The sequence below is a fragment of the Kryptolebias marmoratus genome, linkage group LG8, assembly GCF_001649575.2.
Source record: "Kryptolebias marmoratus isolate JLee-2015 linkage group LG8, ASM164957v2, whole genome shotgun sequence".
Lineage (NCBI taxonomy): Eukaryota > Metazoa > Chordata > Actinopteri > Cyprinodontiformes > Rivulidae > Kryptolebias > Kryptolebias marmoratus.
In genome coordinates this window covers 3,848,374-3,870,298 of record NC_051437.1, presented here as the reverse complement: position 1 = coordinate 3,870,298, position 21,925 = coordinate 3,848,374, and the positions used below count along the sequence as shown (strand labels likewise).

Here is a 21,925-nt window from a genome sequence, read left to right as displayed (position 1 = left end):
TAATCATCAAAATTAAACGAAATAAACATTTGAAATATATGAGTTTGTATGTAATGTATGAATATAATATACAAGTTTCACTTTTTAAATGGAATTACTGAAATCAATCTACTTTTTCATGATATTCTAATTTTATGACCAGCACCTGTAGTTCTCTGTGGCAACGTCCTTCTCTCCATTTGCCTTTCTTTTAAAATTAAAAACAGTTAGGACTGGTCCTGCTTCTTTGGCGTGAAGCCAGTCCACATTAACGAGGGTAGGAAATTGCAGTAGTCCTCTTTAAAGTGGTCTGAACTAGAGTTCTGATAGTAATTCCCACATCTGAGCTTATGTATCCAAATGTGACAGTTTTTTTTCATCTTTCAGGAAGCCAAAAAATGAAACTCCAGTGGTATATTCTGTCTGGTTTGAACAATTAAAAGCAACTCACTGAACCATGCTGTACCGATATTCATCCACTCACTGATGAATTGCTTAATGCTCGTGAACCTTAGCAGCTCTGAGGAAGTCACACAGGCTTTTCACAGAAAAAGCCAGAAACATCGGAGTGGTTTGTTCAATGTCCACTAAATGTCCGGGGCGCCATGATGCTGTTCTGAGGGAGGTCCTATTGTTTACACAGTCACTGTACTAAACAAACATGTGTTTAACACAGACAAGAATTATCAAAGACCAGGGAGAAACAGAACCACATGATATCCGTTTGTAAGTGAATTGCATGGAGGGGGACGATGGAGGTGCCCCTGAGCTTTGTGAACTTTTCTTATTTTTCCGTTTATTCAAAAATAGAACACAAAGAAACCCTAACAGTTTTAACGAAAATTGGTCAGTTGGTGTCAACACAAAGAAGTGATCCGAACACTGATACCTAGAAACAAAAACCCCGTTACACGAGAAAAAACAAGAAATATTCATTTTATAGTTTTTTTTCATCCAAAGCAAATACTGTTGTTAGCAGCCAGCTAGCATCGTTAGCTCGCCTCGTCGACGGGAACAATCCACCATTTTCTAGCCAAACACTACAGCGGTACACCTCACCTTTATCTGACCCAGGCGTGTTCGATGTTCAGCGGCACCCAATTCAACTTAGTCGGCGGGGCTAGGGGAGAAAAGGCTAGGCGACGGGGCCCATTTGAAAAGAAGTTTAGAGGAAATGTAACCCTCCAAGGTCCAGGACGCTGTCAATGCTGTTATATGTTCAGCTCAGCGGCTCTGCTTTTATAAAAGATAGTGACGTTACCGGACAGGGCGGAGCGTAAGCAAATGAAAGGTTCTTGACACGGAATGGTTCCTCAGAATTTAGCATCTTACCAGAGGAAAAATGAGTCTTTATCTGAAAATTAATCTTTATTATTATTAGATCTACTAGCGCTCGTTTGAAGGTTGAAATTATGCATTTCTGATAATGATTTACTTCAAACTAGTTGATCACATTCATCAAACTGAGACTGATTTATGTTTACTTTTTGTAAAAGTGGTGCTTGGTTATCAACCACAGGTTATACACTAATGTGACAGATTTAAATTAATAAACAAGTTAGTTATATATTTGCCACATGTTAACTGAAAACCACATCTAGCTTATATTTAAAAAAGTCATCTAAATAAGTTAATATTTTGTATAGAGTAAGAGAATCAATTTATGTGAAACTTTTGCACGTATTGCACAGCTCTCTTGTAATGTCAGTAATATTGTGTTGAAAGTTGCGAATGAATAAAACAAATTCAGCCCCCGTTGTTAAACTTAAAAAAGAGCTATCAAAATAATACACAGTCTCAATAATGAACATACTAGTAATCTTTCCAATTGCTCCAGATTGTTAAAATTTACAGATGTTCTTAAAGACAACCGAGTTTATTTATCATGTTGTAAATAACCTTCCTGGTTCTATTTAGTCCTATTTGAAATTAGACAAATGTCATTTAAGAGGATTATTTATATTTCAAAGTTGTCCAGTCAGAACTAATGTTAAATATAGATATGTTTTAGTTCTGGGAAAAAAATTATGGAATGGACTTTGTGATGAAACCTAAGAAATCAATATTTGGGCTTAAAAATATTTTGGTATTATGGAACATATGAGGTGAGTTTTATAGGTAGATGTTAATGTATTTAAGATCAGGGAATTGCTTACTGAGATTTTTTTTTTCCTGTCTTGAGGATTTCTGTGTGATTTTTGAGTTTGACATGGAATGAGAATGAATGAGCTTTATAATCCGTGTATCATTCGTTCTTTCCATTTTTAATTGACAATCAAAAATCACATAATGAAAAACGTACTGGTTATTTTGTTTTTTATTATCACACGAAAAACGAAAAAATGCCTGGTTTTTCATATTTTACTTTTAAGCTAAAATCGGAAACACGAAATTGAAAAACGGGCAGCAGGACAGAATTTGAATTTAATATTTATTTGGTCGGGTTTAGGTGACCCGGAAGTGGCTTTATGCGGCAGTTCAGGTTATGCGCTAGAACCACTGATCGAGGACATGTATAAAAGCAGTTTGATCCTCGAAACAATACATAAGTCTCCATGACTGATGGGTGAGACTGGATTATCCTGATTGATCGATACTGAACAAACATAAATAAGTAGACGCCTCATTACGTCCGGGAGCGCATCCGCCGTCGCCGCCATGTTGGACGGATCTCTCCTCTCTCTAAGAGCCCATAGACATAATATAAGAGTAGACCCCGCATTGGCTGCTCCGGCACAGGAAATCTGGCGGCCATCTTGTATGGGTCGTCCCTCCTACGTTGGTCAACCAAAACCAAGTACACCTCGCTGCAGCAAACAGAAAGGGGCTGGGACGGACCACTGTCAGCCTCTTACCTTATATGGAAATGGGACCATTGCACTCCGGAAGTGAAGGGGGCGCTATTTTCCTAATTTCTAGTATAAATACCTTAAAGAAGCAAGTAAATCGGGTTTGAGATGTCGATTGAAAGAAGTTTGAGAGGTTTCATGTGTTCGGCACACGATCCAAAATGGAAAAGGCACAAAGTCAGCAAAAGGTATTTTTACCTTCTTTAAAATTTTTATCACATAGTAAATCAATACGCTTTTCTAGATGATGTTGAGCATATAATAAACAGCTGTAGACTATTGAAATGCGTAATTCATAGAGGGTAAGGTTAAATTTAGCATGTAGCATAGCTAATTATTTCCCTGCAGGGCACCATTAGATAAAAATAGAAAAGTAAATAAAATGTATAATTGAGAAGTGTATTTTATGCTCAAACTTTGTTTTTTTATTTTATTTAACAGATCCACGTTTCTATTTGCAACCTTCGAAACGGAGAGAAGATTCTTCCGTATTGCATGAATGACGGATATTGCTGTCCTCTTTGCTCATACAGAGCCGATGAGTCGTTCAAGGTACAGAATCATATAACAAGAACTGCTACGGTTCAACATAACGGTATGTAAAGCTACACTTACACTATCATTTATTTATTTACCTTCTTAACAGTTTTCTAGTGGGTTTTTTTCATAAAAAAGACTAGAAAAAGGTTAATCCTTTTTGAAATATGTTTTTGCACGCCAACATTTCTGGAAAGTCTAATACTTTTTATAAACTAAAAGCTGCCATCATAGGTGGGTGTAGTTCCCTCTACTTCAATATATTTTTAGTAGTAAATAACTGCAAAAAACACTAGTAAGAGTAACAGTATTTGGTGATATATCTACTATTAAGTACGGTTTTACTGATCATAATGTGCAGTGTAATATTACCCATTTATTTCTGCAGACATGAATAAAAATGAAGGTATGTGCACTGTTAGTTATTTTAAAAATGGAAATTAAAAATATTAATATAAGTCAACAAATAAAGGTTAGGAGAAACCTGTGTGTCGCGTTTTTTATGGGTTAAAATATGTTCTTCATTCTGTGAAGTAACTCGCATTAGGTTGCATATCAACAAAATCTACTCAAATAAGAGTATAACATATGACAAAATAGTTCGTGTATGTATATATATATATATATATATATATATATATATATATAATTACAGAGTAAATGAGTAAATTTGATTAGTTAATACCTGCCTTTTGCTGTTTGAGCAATATTACTTTTACAATTTTAATTAATTGTTTGCAGTGTATTTATTACATTAAAGCCATTGTGACTCCTAAAATTAGTTGTTGCATCCTACAAAACTGGAACAATAATGTTAAAGCATGTAAAGTGATTCATTTCAAACATGCCTTCTTTTAAACCGATCATCATATATATATATATACTGATGTGTTATAACATTTTTGTTTTATGTATGTAGCTATTACACTGTGTCGTTGCTCTATTTTTAGTGGGAATGAACCATTTCTTGTTTAAATAGATGTTGTTTTTAATTATATTCTTTTTTTTGTCACTGCAGAATTCCAAATCTTCAGATGTGGCCTACCCTGTAGAGTCACATCTCACTTTCATTGCCCATACTGTTTTTTAACCATTGACAGAAGGGATAGGTTTGTGAATCATTTGGTGAACCACACAATGACTTTTGACATGGTGTCCAGCTGTGCATTAGCACAGACTCCTGTCCAGCCAGCAGCTACCAACATGCAGGGAACACAAGCTCCTGTCCGCTCAGAAGACATAATTACATGTGACATATGCAATATTCACTTGAGAAAAAAGAATCTTCGTATTCATTTGAAAAGAAAACACCAGGAAAATGTGGAGCTGATTTCACAAAAACGGCATTTAAGGAGTCAGTGTGTGGATGCCAAAAAAGGTGTTTTTGCTGTTGAGAAATCCTTTTATGGTCCATCAAAACCTATTCATGTAATAAAAAACACCTGGTCACAATTTCACAGATCAGAATGTGAGCTTGACAGGTGTAATGTGAATGCACAGTTTGCCAAGCGAAGTGGGATTTTGCCTTTTGAGTGCGAACACATTCAGTCATTACGCTTCTGTCCATGCGCCACAGACTCAGAAGAACCTCTGTCTGAATCTACCCTCAACATCCTGGTTGACAACTTATGTTTCAGTCTTCAAAGAAAAGAAGAACTTTTGAAAAGACAGCAGGAGGCACTATCAAATAATACACCGTTTTCATTTCTTCTTTTTGTCAGTGGGACGGACACAACTTTTCATTTGTCTGTCTTTGAACCTAAAACGGCATTTTTCAGCAGACTTGGAAGGGTTAATAAAAGGAAATAATACCTGGCATTGTGCATGTACAGAGGGCAAAAGATCCTGTACGCACAAGGCTACAGCAAAGTGGCATCTCTTTGAAAAAATGCCGGACATGTTCAAAGCGGCAGTAAATTCAGAGGAGGATGTTATGTGTGGGACAACAACAGTATCAGAATGTCAGGATGAAAGTGGTTCCATTCCTGATGAAACAGCAGAGAGGATAATCAAGTACTTGATTTACCATAAGAAAATACCTGCTGATATTCCTGAAAGTCTTATCATCCGTAGTAGAGATGCCAAGGCTCTCAATGGGTTCCCCAAACATCTGATCCCATCAGAGACTGAGTGCACAGAATGTGGACAGCACACCAATCTTAGTGACCCTCAGCTGGTAACTTCCACAGCTAAAATATTGACTATGACAGGAGTAGTTAAAGGTTTGTAATTTACTGTAATCTGCTCTGACTACAAGTGTTTTTATATTCCATTATGTCAAGATCTTAATTATTACCTTTTTAATATTCTTATAGGTATATCAACATACAGGAAGACTTGTCCCAACTGTTCCATGGTTTATCGATATCAAGACTGGGAAGATGGCATCCACAACTTCAATGACCATTTGCTGCTCTCCATACATATGTGTCTGGTACTGAGGAATGCATTGCAGGTTGTAGTTTTTCATTATTTGTGTATAATGTGAATATTATTTTTATCAAATTACAACAATAAGGACATATTTGTGAAATTTTAATTGAAATGCATCACTGCGATTGTGTAAGTGTGCCCTAATTATATCCATAGACTCACACTGCTGTAAGTCGCGTAATTGAAATGATCGAATACACTGAAGGAGAAAACTTTCCTAGCAAGGATCGGATCATGCAGGCATATCTGTCATTTGAGGGGCTAAGTGACCATGACTACCAATACTCATGCATTTCATGTGGGTATCATCCTGCTGTTGTCGTCATGGATCTCCATAAGAAAGGTGTTTTCAGCATGCCGGGTAGGTCTTTAGGTCTGAAACCTGCGAGGATGAAAATACTGCTATTTGCTATGTTTGACTCATCAGAAATTAACATAAAAAAATAAATTCTGCGTTTTTTGTTTTATTTTTAAAGTTAGTGAAATACCAAACCCACATGAACACTATAACGGGGAAGTGAATGCACGTTCTTTTTGGGAAGCAGTTACCATGGAAGTGATTAGCCGTGTACTTTATCCACGTAAGTCTGGCGTCTATTCAACAGAGAAATTGGAAACATTTCGTGCACTAAGTAATTCAGGCATTAATGTCTTCAGTAATGTGCCTCAAAATATGTATTTGCTTGTCTCCTTGGCTTTTTTCAGCTGGCTGCAAGAATCCTTTTGTTGTAAGACCTACTTATCACAATTGGTCTCCCTGGATTGGACCACAGACAAGACGATCTGACATTTTGACAAACACAGAAAATGAAAAAGTCTTCGTGCCTGATTCCAACAGTGACGTAGACCAGTTTATCACAGAAGAGCGGCTCGCAGATGAGGTTCTCAATCTCAAGGTAGTCTCTTATTTATTTTTAGAGTTTCATGATTGTGTAGATCTTTCAGGAGGATTTAATGATAACATATAAATAAAATGTTGTGTTATGTGAAAGCTGCCCGAGATCAGGAGACTCTGCAGTCAATGTGGAATTGACTGCAGAGGTTCTAAGATGGATCTTGTGCTCCGTCTGCGGGACCGAATGGCTTCTAGAGCTACATATAACAAGGTTTTTGATAAAGTGTGGGGTGCCTCTGGTAAGTGTGTGACAGCAACTTCTAACATAAAATTTTACAGTTGTTGCCATTTTACCCATGCCAAAGTTGTGTAACTACATGAGCTGACTGACACAAATTTAAGACAAAAAACAGCCATGCCTTGTTTATTTGCTATGTTGAACATACAACACATTGTCATAGTAATATCAATGCATTTTTTAAGCTTAGTTTAGTGCACCACAACAAGGAGCCATATAATTTAATATGCTGTAGAAGTAAGAATATGATTTGTTGTTTCAGGTGGTTGGGCAGTAATCACTTGTCCCTGTGGCGTTATTTACTCTGTCAAGTTTAACCTGAGAGCTGAGAGCCCTAGAGACTTTGCAGACCTTCTCTTATCCTGGAAGTTTTTTCCAAATATTACAGTGTATGACTACCCCAGGGGATTAGTAAGTCATCTAAAGAAGAGGTGCCCTAAGGATACACCATTTACTACGAATGAGGGTAGATTGCTTGAGCCCACACCTGAAAATATAAGACAAGCAACCAACAAAAACCTTGAAGTACACTTGCCCTGGTTGAAGGTCAGGAAAGAACCCGAGGACAAGGGAGGACATCCTATAACTGGCTCTGTACAGCATTATTGCCTCAGTGATGTTTTCCACCAAGGCAATAGCAAGGACGACAAAGATGTCTTGCGGCGCATTGAGATGGTTCCGGAACTTTCTGGAAGATTAAACAGTCAGTGTGCGGAACAGCTATTTGCAGGGATGAGGAAAAACAACTACTTCCTCAACATGCTCACACCATCCACACACATCTTTCTGCAAAGAAACATCCTCCACCATTTCAATGTTCGGAAGAACACAAAAACCAAACAAGACATTCAAAAAGTTGCTGGACCACATGCAACATTGGTTCTTGACAGGAATGGATGCATTGTAATGGGTAATACTCAACTTAGTTGTTATTGTTGTAGTAGTGTGTGTGTGTGTGTGTGTGTATATATATATATATATATATATATATATATTTATTAATGTAGGATTGTTTCTTTTATTAAAGGATTGGAGAAAAGCAAGCAACAGCCTTGCAGCTCAGAAGGCAGCGCCATGTCCTCTGAAGTTCTCAACAATTTCAGTTGCTGACTCTTCAACAAACTTGAAAACAACTGAAGCAAGTAAATCTTCCTGGAATCAACAGCCTAATCCCACAGACATGAATTTGGTAAATGTTCATATTAATTTATTTTTGTGTTTGTCTTTTAAATATTTATTTCTGGGTTTTTTAATTTTTTTTTATAATTGTCAGTGTACTTATAACATGGTGATGTGTTTCAATATTTATTTCAAGTAACACTGAATAACAGTGTTCCCAATAGTTTTCTTTTTTTTTTTTAAAATATGGTAGCCTACATATAAATGTCCTTACATAGTTGACAACCAAACTGACAAAATATACTGTTTAAGAAGATTTCAGGGTATAGCTGCTGTCAGTTTAACATATATGTTACTTTTATGAAAAAATGGCCAGTGAGTGTTTTCTCCTTAATTGGTGAAATCAGTCAGGAAATAAAAATAAAAATGTCCACAAATAACGAGTATAAACATTGCAAGTTGTGCATATCAGTACACATACATGAGTAGTGCAAAATATTTTGAAAAATTTATTTAATAAAAATGTATTTATCTTCAATTTCTCTCTATTAAGCTTTCTCAAGTATTAGACCAAACCAGAGACCCAGGTCAATATGTTGCTTGCGTTGACGGGCAGGTCCTGACTAGAAGCGATATGTTCACACTGGGATTATCGAAAGACATCAATGGGCTAGTGAGTCTAAATATATTTAAAGCCATATGACTTATTGTTATTGTTTTATGTTGTGAATATATGATTTCTACAATTCTTCAAAGGTTCTGAACTCCTGTCTGAAAGCCGTTGAGAGAATGTGCAGCGACAAGGTCGGTAAATTTAGGGAATCTACATGTGTTTCATAATTGAAAGATTGGACTCATACAAATTCCATAAATGTGGCAATGACAAAGAATGCCAGGAATGTCTTAGGGTGTGAATTAAATATAGATGACAAAAAAGTATCTCTTTCCTCTGATCCTCTGAATTGTTCCCTCTTTTTTGTATTATTTCTCCAGGGCATCAAGGTTTTTGCAGGAAACAGTCATGTAGTACAAACCTGGTTTCCACCTCTATCCCTTGACCCAGCACTACATCTCCCAGTACATATTTTTGATAAATTAATTTTCAGCTTTGAATGTCAGATTCACCACAGTGTATTAATTTTGTGATTTAATTGTAAGCCGCAAGCACAAGATCTGGACTGGGTTCTGATTCCTGTGTGGCGTCCTGTACATTGGACACTTTGCGTTAGTACAGTACTTATTTGATATTTACCTTCATATTTCCTGCATTTCAAAGACACTTGTCTAATTCCTTTATTACTCTGCAGTAGTGTTCACCATCACTGTGCCATATTTTTTTCAGATTTTGAAGCCTAAGCACAGGGAGATTTTCTGGCTTGATTCTATCAGTGGCACTGGGTTCACAGATGAAAACCACATCAAAAGATTAAGGTTTTATAGGAATAAGTTTGAAAGAGGCATTTGGAACAATGGAACCTTTGCTCCATTGTTCCACGGAGTCAAAGGTTCAGCATTAATCTTCATATTTATGTAACAATAAATATCCAAATTGAATTTGTGAATACATTTTAATGCCCGGAATCACGTAAAACACGCATTTTCTAGGCAGTCTACTTTAAACATGATATGGGTTAAAGCTGAACCATCGAGAGACTGTTATGTCTCGCATCTTTCTTGCATCATACATGTGTATAAGTTTTTATTTTGATACGTTGTGTTGTGAAACATGCCCTTGTTAATTTTTTCTTTAAAAACTTTGTATCATCAGGGAAGTCTGTTATCAGATGTCATCTGGACCATGGACAGAATTTGTTGGCAATGACATTAAGGTGAGATGTTATTGTTGGACAATTATAGTTCTTTAGAGCTACCAGACTGCTTATTTCCAACCATTCCTCCTTTCAATGTTTACAGTCAATACTGTGGGTAAGGCTGTTGTCTTATACATTAATTTGATTGTTAAAGTAATGACATTTAAATTTTCCCTCTTTTCTTGAATGTTCTCTTAAACACCACAGGGATTGCCTAAACAAGGACTGTCCAACAACTGTGGAATGTTTGTAGTGATGGTAACATCCACTTCCTCCCACCATATTGTTGTATTGTTTGTATAGACATAATCACATTTTTCTCCACAGTATGCTCTCTACTTTGTGATGGAAGCACCATTTGATTTCACGGAGGTAAGGAAACAGATAAGACTGCATGCTTTCTGTTGGAGATGTCATTAAATGCGAACCTGTCATGTCCACAGAATGACATGATGACAATACGAAGATGGTGGACTCTCACTCTCCTGAGAAACTTCCCTGTGAAGTAAGAACAATAATGGTGCAATATACCACATCATCTTACACATAAGTCAGTTTTTTAAAGAAAATCTTCAATTTGTCCTTTTAAAAGGTCCAAAGAAGAACTACAAAAGGAGAGAAAGCGGAAAAAAGTTCATGAGGGGGCAAAATATGAGGTATGGTTTAGTTCAAATTCATCAGTGTGTAGTTTTGAATCATGTAATTTCTATTATGTCCGTTCACAATGCAGTTTTATGCAATGCTTGATTGTTAAAATCTGAAACAAAATCAGGATAGGACAGTTAAAAAGGTTGAAACTGTTTTGATGTTATTTGGACTTGGGCTCATCTTTCACTTTCAAAATATCTACATTTTTTACAGACTCTGTGTGCTGATGACCACACCTATGCAAAAGCAACTGAGGCACAAATTTAGGTTAATTTTTAAAATGTACACATAACTATTATTTTTGATTTGTATTTATTTATGTGCAATTGACACTTAAACCAGAAATGATTTTTTTTAAACAAGAAAATATATTTTTTGCACAGCATTTTTTTATGACAGTAGAGATGGAAAGGGTAAGACACTGAGAGATACAAAGTGTTAATTATTGTTTTATGCTTTTCACCATGCAGGTACAAATGATACCACCAATTTTGCAGGTAAAGATACATTCATAATCATATGCGTCATAGCCATTATTCTGGTGATAGTCTTGCAATGCACCTGTTTTTCTTTAATTTTCAGATGCCTTTGGATGTACTGGAAGCTGTTCTCCAAGAGGTGATACTAGCACAGGGAGATGCAGCTTACCTCACCTTGGCATTAACCTGCAAGCGCTTTAAAGCCATTGTGTCTGACCCAGTGTTCAGGAAGAGGACTCACTTTGCTTGGCTGGATGGTAAGGACCTTTGACTTTTTTCACATAAAACATGTTAAATTAGATTTAAACTACATGAAATTGATCATTCATTTACAGGTGAGATCAACTGGGGTAAATTTTCAAAGTCATTCAAGGCAGAAAACCGGATTCCTTTTGCTGTTGTTACGTGTTCTTCCTGTAACCGGCAATATAAAGACTGTGTGGGCTTCACTGGAAATGGAAGACGAGGAGATTACCCTCGTTACTACTGTGATGGCATACCTGGACACTGCCCTGGATGTCAGTACTGAATGCAAGGAGAATAATAGTTGTTTTCCACAGTCTTTCACACATTTCAGTTGTCACACATTGTTCTTTTTTGGTGACATCTTTTTAAATCTGTTCTGCTGACATTTGGATTTGTTCTGTCGTCCTTTAGTTTTTCACAATGTGTTCTTTAAACATTATGTAAATTTTTTAGTGTTCCTTTTGTTGTAGTTCAGTTGATTTATATTATTTAGTTTTTTGGTAGAACTGTTGTTTCCAGGAAAAGTAACATTGTGGCTCTAATATATTAAAGAGAAAGTAGAACCAATAAAGTAGTTGTAAATATATTGTAACAGCATTGTTTAACAATTGGATAACCTTGTTTTAAAAATTTGAAATACAAGCAAAGATAATACCTTTCAGTATTTTATGTGTAACGTTTCATATACTTTAACAATGACTGGAAGAAATAAAAATTGTCTTTACAAACCTTATATATGGCTAAGTCGTTTATGTTTTAGCAATCAGAATCAACAGTTTTTTTTTAAATAAAGCAACCAAATACAGAAACATGTTCAGTTACAAACATACCATAATACAAAGATTAAAGGTATGCTGAGCGACGGTGGAGACCGGGTGGAGGTGATGGAAACTCGGGTGAGGAGCAGTTGTTCACATCAAGCCGGACTTTATGAAGGGTAATTCAAGAAGATGAGGAGACCGGCGCCTATAGGCTGGGACGGAGGCGCATGATGAGCTGATTGGCTGAATTGAAGAGCGTTAGAATGTACACATAAGCCTGATTTATGTATCTGGTGACTATTCAAAGAAGCTTTTCATACAGAAACAATGATTAATCCACAGTGGATCATTCTCTTGTCAAATAAACTTTCTAAAACCTACTTTCTCTGAGTGTTTCCACTTTGAAGCTACATTTAAAGTTTTACAAAAATCCCTCTGTGTTTTGCAACAATTGGATATTTGAGCGCAGTTTATGAATCAAATGCAACTGGTAGAGTTGATATAGAATTTCTAAATTGAATAGTGGGACACCAGTCCAGTGTCTTTTATCAGATTACTGGTTAAGCTGGAGTCCTTACAGGAAAAGTTTCCAATGAGACTTTATGGTAAACAATGACAATAGTTGAGCTCACCTGCAACCAAGCATAATAGTTTTTGGAATGGCACTAGTTATATTTTAGATTTAAACTTATTTATTATAAGAGTACGTTTCACTACATCACAATCTATTAATTGAACTACAGCGTTCTTTAAGTATTTGGTATCTGTTTTCTTAATCTAGGATGGACTGGTGATCTGCCCAGGGTCATGCGTGCGTGTATGATAATTAATGGATGGATAAATGTGTTCCTAAATATTAATTTAATTTATTTTTTAAGCCTTTTGTTTCAGCTAGATCGGGTGACAATAGATAAATACATATACATAATAATTCATTATTGTTGCTTGTTTTAAGTTGTTTATTACTAATGTGATTTTAACATTCAAAAACAATAGTTTTAATTATTTTTTTTAAAGGGACATACCACGTTACATTATTATTATTATTATTATTATTATTATTATTATTATTATTATTATTATTATTATTATTAAGCTAACGCGGCTGGTACAGGAAATAGCGCCCCCTTCAGTTCCGGAGTGCAATGGTCCCATTTCCATATAAGGTAAGAGGCTGACAGTGGTCCGTCCCCGCCCCTTTCTGTTTGCTGCAGGAGGACCTTCTCACCAAAACAGCAGAAGATGCCTCACCACTGCTCAGCTCATTCGTGTTTAAATCGAGGAACTGCTGATGTCAGGGGGATAACCTTTCACAAGTAAGATGAACATATTATTGTTAGTATTTTGTGAATATAATATTACTGTACTGTATTTATCCAGTGAAATGACAGCAAATGTTAGCTATCTGTGTTCAGCCGGCAATGACGGCTAGCTGAGATTTGATGACCGGTTTCAAACAAGCCTACTCACAATTTCAATAGCTTTGGTTAATTATCATTATCAGCAAATATTAATGAAATTTGGAGTTTAAAGTTCTAAGAAATATGAAGATCAAAAATAGTGAGTGTAACGTTTTTCTGAACGCTCAGCTTAAGAAAGCAACACAGACGTCAGCAAGGCTACTTTGTTTCAACCGTTGTCTTTTTATTTTTGGTTCGTTATAACAGCTGTGAATATGTGCAGATCAGCCAGTACAAAATGACTTCATTGAACTCACTACGTACATATTAAAATCAAACTTGTTTTCTAACGCTCATGTTGAATATTCTCACAAATAAAACCAACACACAGTTGAAGACACACACAGTGCTGCTGTTGTATGAAAGAATGTGTGCCATAGTGGTGTCAAAGTGATGTGTGATGTCCATCCCTCTGTTTATAGGATCATTGCTATGCCTTGCCAGCTTCTCTTACCGCTGTCACTGCAAAACTTCAGAAAGCCTTGGCAAGAGTAGAATATCTGGAGCGGGACAAGAAAAACACCATGGCCAGAGAGAAGAGGGCAAAGACCACAGTAAAGTCACTGTTGGGGGACTTGAGTGAAAAAAAAATCTCACTTATGAGGAACTTAAAGAACGGCTTGAATTCTACTCTGGTAAGTCAAAATTAATACTTAAAAATTCACGTATATTTTTTTGTTATATGCTTTTTGTCTCCTGAGCTATATCAGAAGGAGAGTTTATTTTTTCCCCTCCCCTTAAGATTTCCCCTCCCACATCTGCACACATTACAAAGGTAGCCTTAATGTTGCCCAACAGATTTTTTTTATTTAACCTTGTAATTTAATGTTGCATATGTGTTAAATATTGCTGCTCCTCCTCCTAATTTTTACAGGTGGTTGTGTTCAGTGGATGGCAAGCCTAGCTTGAACAAGATGATGCAGGCTAAATATGGATTTGTTGCACTCATTTTGGATGCAATGGCAGTCAGAAAACATGTGCAATATAATCCACATACACAGTCACTGTCTGACTTTGTAGACCTGGGGGATGGAAACAATGAGACTGAGGTTGCTACTGAGGCTCTTGTGTTTATGGTGGTTGGCCTCCAAGGGCATTGGAAGGCTCCCATTGCATACTACCTCACAACCTCCCTGTCACCAGAAACACAAAGGGTCCTTCTCAGTCATGCTTTGGAGGAGCTGCATGCTCAAGGAATTCGGATGGTGTGTTTAACAATGGATGGGCATGTTTCCAACATCAGCATGTGTCACCAACTTGGGTGTGAGCTGAAGGGAAACCCACAAGAGCCCCTCAAAACCAGTTTCCCACATCCAGTGACTGGAGAGAAAGTGTTTGTAATGATGGATGCATGCCACATGCTGAAGTTGACACGTAATATGTTGCAGGTAATTTATGAGTGTTGTATACCTATTTCTGCAAGTTATTTATTTGTGTGTCTGTTCATGTTCACAGATACGATTGGATTTAATGATCAACATTTAGCTGCTTATACTTATTTGAGCTTTGACACATTCTTACTCTGCAGGCATATAGCCCAATAGCAACTACCACTGGACAGATCAACTGGAGGTACATCAATCATCTCAATAATGTGCAGAAACAAGATGGACTACATGCTGCCAATAAATTGCAGACAAGCATGTGTACTTTGAGAACCACAAGATGAGGGTGTCCCTGGCTGCACAAACACTGAGTCGCTCCGTTTCAGTGGCCCTCTGCACTATGAGAGATCTTGGGTACTCTCAGTTTAACCCTCTCAAGGCAGACGTTGCAGATTTGCAACAGCGAATTGCATATACTTAATTACTCCACATTTATATTTTATGAGCCTTATTTTACTCAGATGATAATTTCCCCAAATATCTGATTTTCCTGTTACTAAAACTTAATTTGGGCCTGAAAGGGTTAAAGATTGTGATGCAACAGCAGCATTTATTGAGGTAATGCAATTGGCTCTTATATTATGACTATGGACTTCGGCGAAGTGTTTACCCACAATTCATCGCTGCATGTGATGTTTCGTTTTTTTTATTTTTTATTATTATCTTTATTGACAATGAAAGGGTTTTGAATTAAACGGCAGAAATATGGAAGTGGTGACAGAGCAAGCTGCATATGTTACAAAAAAAGCAGTTTTTAAATGTAAAGTATTGAAATAAATATTGTTCCACTCTGCTGTACAGGTGTGAATACTATCAAACTGTGCTCTGTATTCAACGAATCATAACAAAAAACATTTGAACAGCCAAATATCTCCTGCAATGACTTTGGAAAGCAAAAATACCTACACTGTACTTTTAAAATTGTACTGACATCTTCTTAAAATACTAAAACAGGGACTGGTCCCACCTTATTGGATGTTGCAGTCATGACGCAGAGGCGCAAGTCGATGACGTAACCTGTACTGTCCCAATTCTCCAATGTCTGCATGCTTGTAACCTGCGCACACAAACCCTTCTGTGCACTTTGACTGAGTACACACTTCATAGAGGGGTGTAGGGTGTAGTGCAAGTATTGGGACCGGGCCAACATTTGTTGTTTGCTAGCACTCCTCACCAAACTTCCGGGTCACCTAAACCCGACCAAATAAATATTAAAATCTAATTCTGTCCTGCTGCCCGTTTTTCCATTTCGTGTTTTATATCTTAGCCTAAAAATGAAATCTTAAAAACCAGGGGTGCTGGTAAAGTGACAGTCAGTATATGTTGTTTTTCTATGTTTTTATTTATTAGTATTTTCTTTTAAGTCTATTGTTTTGTAATGAGTAAAGTATTGATAAGTAAAAAAGTAGGTAAAGTAAAGTGCTACTGTTTACTCTCAAAAAAGAACTGCTGGAGGCCATTTTTGTGTTTTTTAAGTCAGCTATGTTGCCATATTGTATCAGAATGACTCCAAAAGTTGTTCAATTGAAGACATGCATCCACTGATTACTTTCAGTTTCATTAAGATATGTTCTGTGGGTCATGAGATATTTTGCTAACATACATTTTCACAAGTAGTTTACAGCCGTTTTTTAAACAAGAAACGGAAGAATCTTTTACCAGTCATAATTTTTAGTAAGTTTCACAGCTACTGTTAAGCCAAAATATTTGCTCAGTAACTCTAGAAACGACTCAGTAATAGCCAATTTTGTGCTTTCTAAAGTAGCTGTGGCAGCCATCTTGAATCAGAATGAGCCCAAAGGTTAAGCAGTTGTAGACGTGCATCCATTGATTACTTTCTGACATTTTCATTAAAATCTGTCAGCTGGTTTTCAAGATATTTTGCTAACAGACATTCTCAACAGTTTATAGGAACATTTCAAACAAAAACCTAAGGGATCTGTTAGCTGTCACGGTATGACACCTACTTATACACAAAGGTTTAGATCAGTATCTTTAAAAACTGCTGAATTATAGCCAATTTTGTGTTTGATAGGGTAACTGTGGTAGCCAACTTGTATCAGAGAGACTCCAAAAGCTAATCAGTTTTCTCTAAAGATGACTTTCTGGATGAAACCACACTGTTGGAGACTGAGATAGATAGAAAATGGGTGGATGGATAAAGTCATAATAGTAGGGGATTTCAGTATCAATGTAGATGTTAAAAGTCATACCTAAAACATAGCCTTTAATAATTTAATAGAGTTATGTGGTTTCACGCAATATGTCTTTAAGTCTACTCGTTCTCTTCATCATACTTATCTGGTTCTGACATACTGCATACAGAGTACACACTTAACAATAAAACCTCACAATCCTGTTTTGACCATTTCTAAAAACATTTGAGATTACATTGACTGACTACACAGTCTCTGTGAGTAAATTTTATTACAACAGATGTTTATCAGAGAACGCTGTAACCAGATTAAAAAAACTCTTCCAACTTTTCCCTCCGTCTTGCAGAACAATGCAACAAAGAGCAGCAACTCAGATTTTCCTGTTGAAAATAATACAACTTTTATGCAAACATCACTTGAAAAAATTGCTCCGCTGAAAATGAAAGTGATCAGTCAGAGGAAGCTGGCTCCGTGGATTAGTGTGTACTTTAAAACAGGCATCCAGAAAGTTGGAAAGAAAATGGGGCTCCATTATCATGAAAGAAATTATCTTAACTTGGAGAGATAGCCTGCTAACATACAAGAAAGCCCTACTATTACCTCTGATTCCTTGTTAGATGAGGCAGCTTTAGAAGTGTCACTAGAACCTGATTTGTGTTTTGACTGTTTTGGTCCAGTTGAGCTCTGAATTGTCAAAAAGACAGCTTCATCCAAACCATCAACATGTCTGTTGGATCTCATCACAACAAGAATGTTCAAAGAGGTGTTTTCCTCAAAGCTTCAGTAGGTAACTTTTATAAAAAAATTTTTTTTATACATTTGTTAAAAACTGTTACTATGTCCTGACAGTAGAATATGAGACAGAAAATCTGTGCAAAAAATCAAGCTCCTCTGGCTCCTCCCAGTGGTCCTACTGCCATTTTCAGAAAAACACCGCCACCTGTCAGAAACAACCAATCAGAGCCAGGAGGAATGTCTTAGCAGTGTCAATCATGCTCATGCACATGCTGTTCACACCCTTCCCCTGCACGAGTACCGTCATTAAAGCCCAAGATGTGTGGTGCAGCTGTACTAATGACGGAAAAACAATCTAATGTTACAGGAAAACTGCCAATTTACCAGTGAATGTGCCATAGCCGTTAATCCACTGTCAACGATGGCCCTGCTTACTAGGCTGTGCGTTCACAGCAGGTTCTGCTGTGAGGGAGGAACTGTGGCAGGAGGGCTGTAGCGCAGCAGAGAGCAAGGGGGATGGATCTGTGAGGTGGACTTGTTTCAGGCTAAGTCCACAATTTTCTCAAAAAAATCATGCTGCAGCTTTAATTAATATCCCCATTTTGGATCTGCTTATTCTGTCATTAATGAATGGTTATGTACCTTGGGACTTTAAGGTTATAATAAATCTTAACTTAAAAAGCCTGATCTTCATTCAGGAGCTCTGGACAGTTATAGACTTATATCCAATCTTTCATTCAACTCAAAAAAAAGGAAGAGCAAATTGTTGCAAATGAATTGTGTGACCAGCTGGACAGAATCTGTTTGAGGCATTTTATTCAGGGATTAGAGCTCATCATAGCACAGAAACAGCACTAGTGAAAGTTACTAATGATATTTACATGGCTTCAGACAGAGGACTTGTCTATATTTGTCCTGTTAGATTGCAATGCTGCATTTGATACAGCTGATCACATTGGTTACTTAGATTACAAGATTTTTATGTCTTAAAAACAAAAACCTGGACGACTCAAATTTCTGCTTTTAAGCCCAGACAAGATGGATGTGAGCGTCTTAGAAAGAAACTTTATATCCTTTCACCTCCTCTGGATGGCATTAATTTGGCCTCCAGGCTTATGCTGGTGGAGGACAAACTGACCACATTTCCTCACTCCGCTGCTGTCTTTGCTTGCTCTACTCTCCATGTTTGTATTTATAATTATTTCTATCATTTTTCTATCATTTTCTTCCCATAGGCACTGCTTCTGTGTTTGTCTGTGTAGCATGAAGAATCTCTCCTTTTTCAAGACCTCTGACCTAGTGATGTAAAATAATTGTTGATCATTATTTGGGTGTAAATATTCAAGATAATAAATTATTCAAGCGTTTTAACAAACCTTATCTGTTACAGTAGAACTATACTCTGTGTGAGACAAAGCCTTTTTGCTCAACTCCAAGGTTTGAATGTACTAGTTGTTGTGAAACTTTGTTTTGATAACAGACTAAATAAAACCTTGGCGGGTGACTGCAAATGTCAGTTCGTAATGTAGCTGGTTTTTGTGTTAGTCATGTGAAGATTCTTCCCCTCATTTGTCTTTGTTTCATTTTGGTAACCTGGGTAAAAAAAAACAAAAACATTTTTGCTCAATGTTTTTGTAAATCCAGCAGACAAAAGATAAAGAAAGAAAAAAACGTAAAAAGAAACTGAAGTTGAAAACTAATTTTTCAACTTTAAAGAGAATTGCACATCGCCTGATTCCTGCTCTATCAGCTGCCAACTCGCTGAAACTCTGCAAACATCACAACTTCCGGAAACTTGGATAGAACGCTGACCCTGCATGGGCTCTTGGCCTTAACCTGCCTAAATAGTCAAAAGTTTTTTAAATGCTCAAAACCACAAATATCAGTCTTAAAATCCAAACAAATATTCTTTTTCCAAATAGAATAATAATCACTATTTCACCTTACATTATTAAAGTATTACTTGTTGCTGTTTTATCTTGATACATCCTCAAGTAATTACTTAAGTCATTGCTCAAAAGAACATTCCCTAAACTCTTAGTGTTAGTTTTATTTTTGTTGTGCCATCTTAATTGTCAATTAATGATTCTATTTTCTTGATTTAGATTATTTCTGTAATAAAATCTTTACAACCAAATTCGGTTTCCTCCTCATTTGGTGTAAATATTATGCTAAGGATTCCCTGTGATGAACAAAATTCATCCTTTAGTTTTTGACATTTGATAAACGATACATTTAATCTCACTTGTTATATCTGTGTCTCTTTCCTGTCCTCTCAATGCCCAGCTGGTAGAGGCAGATGGCCATCCATTCGGAGTCTGGTTCTGCTGAAGGTCCTCCTGTTAAAAAGGAGTTGTTCCTTTCCACTGTCGCCTCCCTGCTACTCAGGATGGGGGATTGTGACAAAGTGAAGATTTGACGCAATCTGCTACCTTCCTTAGATAGATAACTTTTACTTATTAGCAATTTTAATGTACTGTATGTAAATGTTTTTCTATAGTGCCCTGAGATTACTTGTGAACTGGCGCAATATAAATAAACTGAATTGAGGCTCAATGTAGTTTTAGCACTGTTTTGCTACATTTGGCATGGGGAACTTTAAACATGCTGAACAGAAAGCTTTACGTCTTTCACAGGTCAGTAGTCCTGCAACTGGATAATAGCGGCAAACATACAGTTAAAAGCATCTATAATGACTGAAAAACAAACAGTTGACTATTCTTAAATAGACCTCCATGAGCTCAGATCTTAAGGCTACGCTACAACTATGGAATGATCTGAAATGTGCAGCATGCAGACACCCTCCTTCAAACCAAAGACAACTTGAGCAGTTTGCTTAGGAACAGTGAGCCAAACTACCCTTTGGTAAATGCAGAATTTTCTTTGTAAGGTACAAAGATTGCTTGTTGGCAGTGATTGCTGCAGAAGGTGCTGTGACAAAATATTACACCAAGGCAGTGTCAATGGCAAAAATGAATTTCCAGGTGGGCCTGACTAAAAGTGGGTGGACCACTAAATTTAACAAAGCTCATTAAAAAAAGGGAAATTGAAACAGTGCTTACTTGTAAGTTGTCCTGGTTTTCTAAAGAAAACTAATCAGTTTTTGACCCACAAAACAACAGTGGTAGAAACTTGTGTTGTTCTAAGATGATTATAATCTAAATTTATATGTAAAGTAAACTTTTTAGGGCCTAAGGAAGTATGTGTAGCGGTATCTGTTCATGTCAGCCTGACCTGAAAAACATTCTCTGGTTCCAGAGCTCTTTGAGAGTTAAGAGTTTATAAATGTTGTGAAAAAATTCACAAGGTTTTTTTTCATAACAAATTATTTAATTTTAAAGAGCATGAAAAATATTTTAAGTGATACCAAGATCATGTATATTGATTTGAACAATTCAAAGAATTTTAAAATCTAGTTTTCACTGAATAAAATGAGAAGTTCAAATCACTCACAAAAATTGGCATCATTTCATTTCATTTCTACCATGAAACTTTGAGATGTTTGATAAATGTTCTATTATTTAGATATTAGGAGAAATATTCTCAAGTTCATTTTTTACTAATGAACTATTATTAACCATCACTCAGTCAAAAGATTTGAGTTTGTTGCTGCATCACCATTAAAGGCACTTTCTACATAATGTTAAATTTTACTGTGGTTAAAAATGCATGTGTTGATGTAACAAGTCGGCTGATATTTAGTATATAGGTACTGTAAAACACCAAATGTCTGGCCATATGTAAGACAACCTTCAAAAATGAGCCACAGCTGTCCTCAGGCTGTATGTTTGTGATTTATTGTTTTCAACTAAATGGTAAAATTATTAATTTATTAACATTTTAAAAAAACAACTCTGCCAAAGTAATTTATTAGTGTATCCTACACTCACTCACAAGAAATGTCTTCCGGACCAGAGTTTCTCAAATTTACGGATGGAATGGGTCAACAGGTTCGCCTCGGCACGACTCTCCTTAGCGCTAACGTAGCAGACCTCTGCGTTTCTGAGGTCTGAGACCGGGGTCCAGATATTATCTTTACATCCATCTTCCTCCAGAATGTGTCTGGCCCCCCGGCACCGCATAGCAGGACATTACCTGTCCGGATCACTACAAGAAAAGTTACAAAAAACAGAAACACAAAAAACAGCTGTATTAATTCAAACCTCAGACTGATCCCCTGTCTGAAGGAACCTC

At 36.6% G+C, this 21,925-nt stretch overlaps 1 protein-coding gene and 1 pseudogene across 1 annotated transcript in view; one reads left to right on the top strand and one right to left on the bottom strand.

Annotated features, from left to right (window-relative positions):
* Positions 1-1,223, bottom strand: part of LOC108241817 (pancreatic progenitor cell differentiation and proliferation factor B) — a 16,426-nt gene extending 15,203 nt beyond the window's left edge. Inside the window, exon 1 of the mRNA XM_017426254.3 lies at positions 1,039-1,223. The gene's annotated coding sequence lies outside the window, so the exon portion shown is untranslated. The remainder of the gene's footprint in view (positions 1-1,038) is intronic.
* A 1,135-nt stretch (positions 1,224-2,358) lies between these two features.
* Positions 2,359-11,967, top strand: LOC108241789 (annotated as a pseudogene).
* The last annotated feature ends 9,958 nt before the right edge of the window (positions 11,968-21,925 follow it).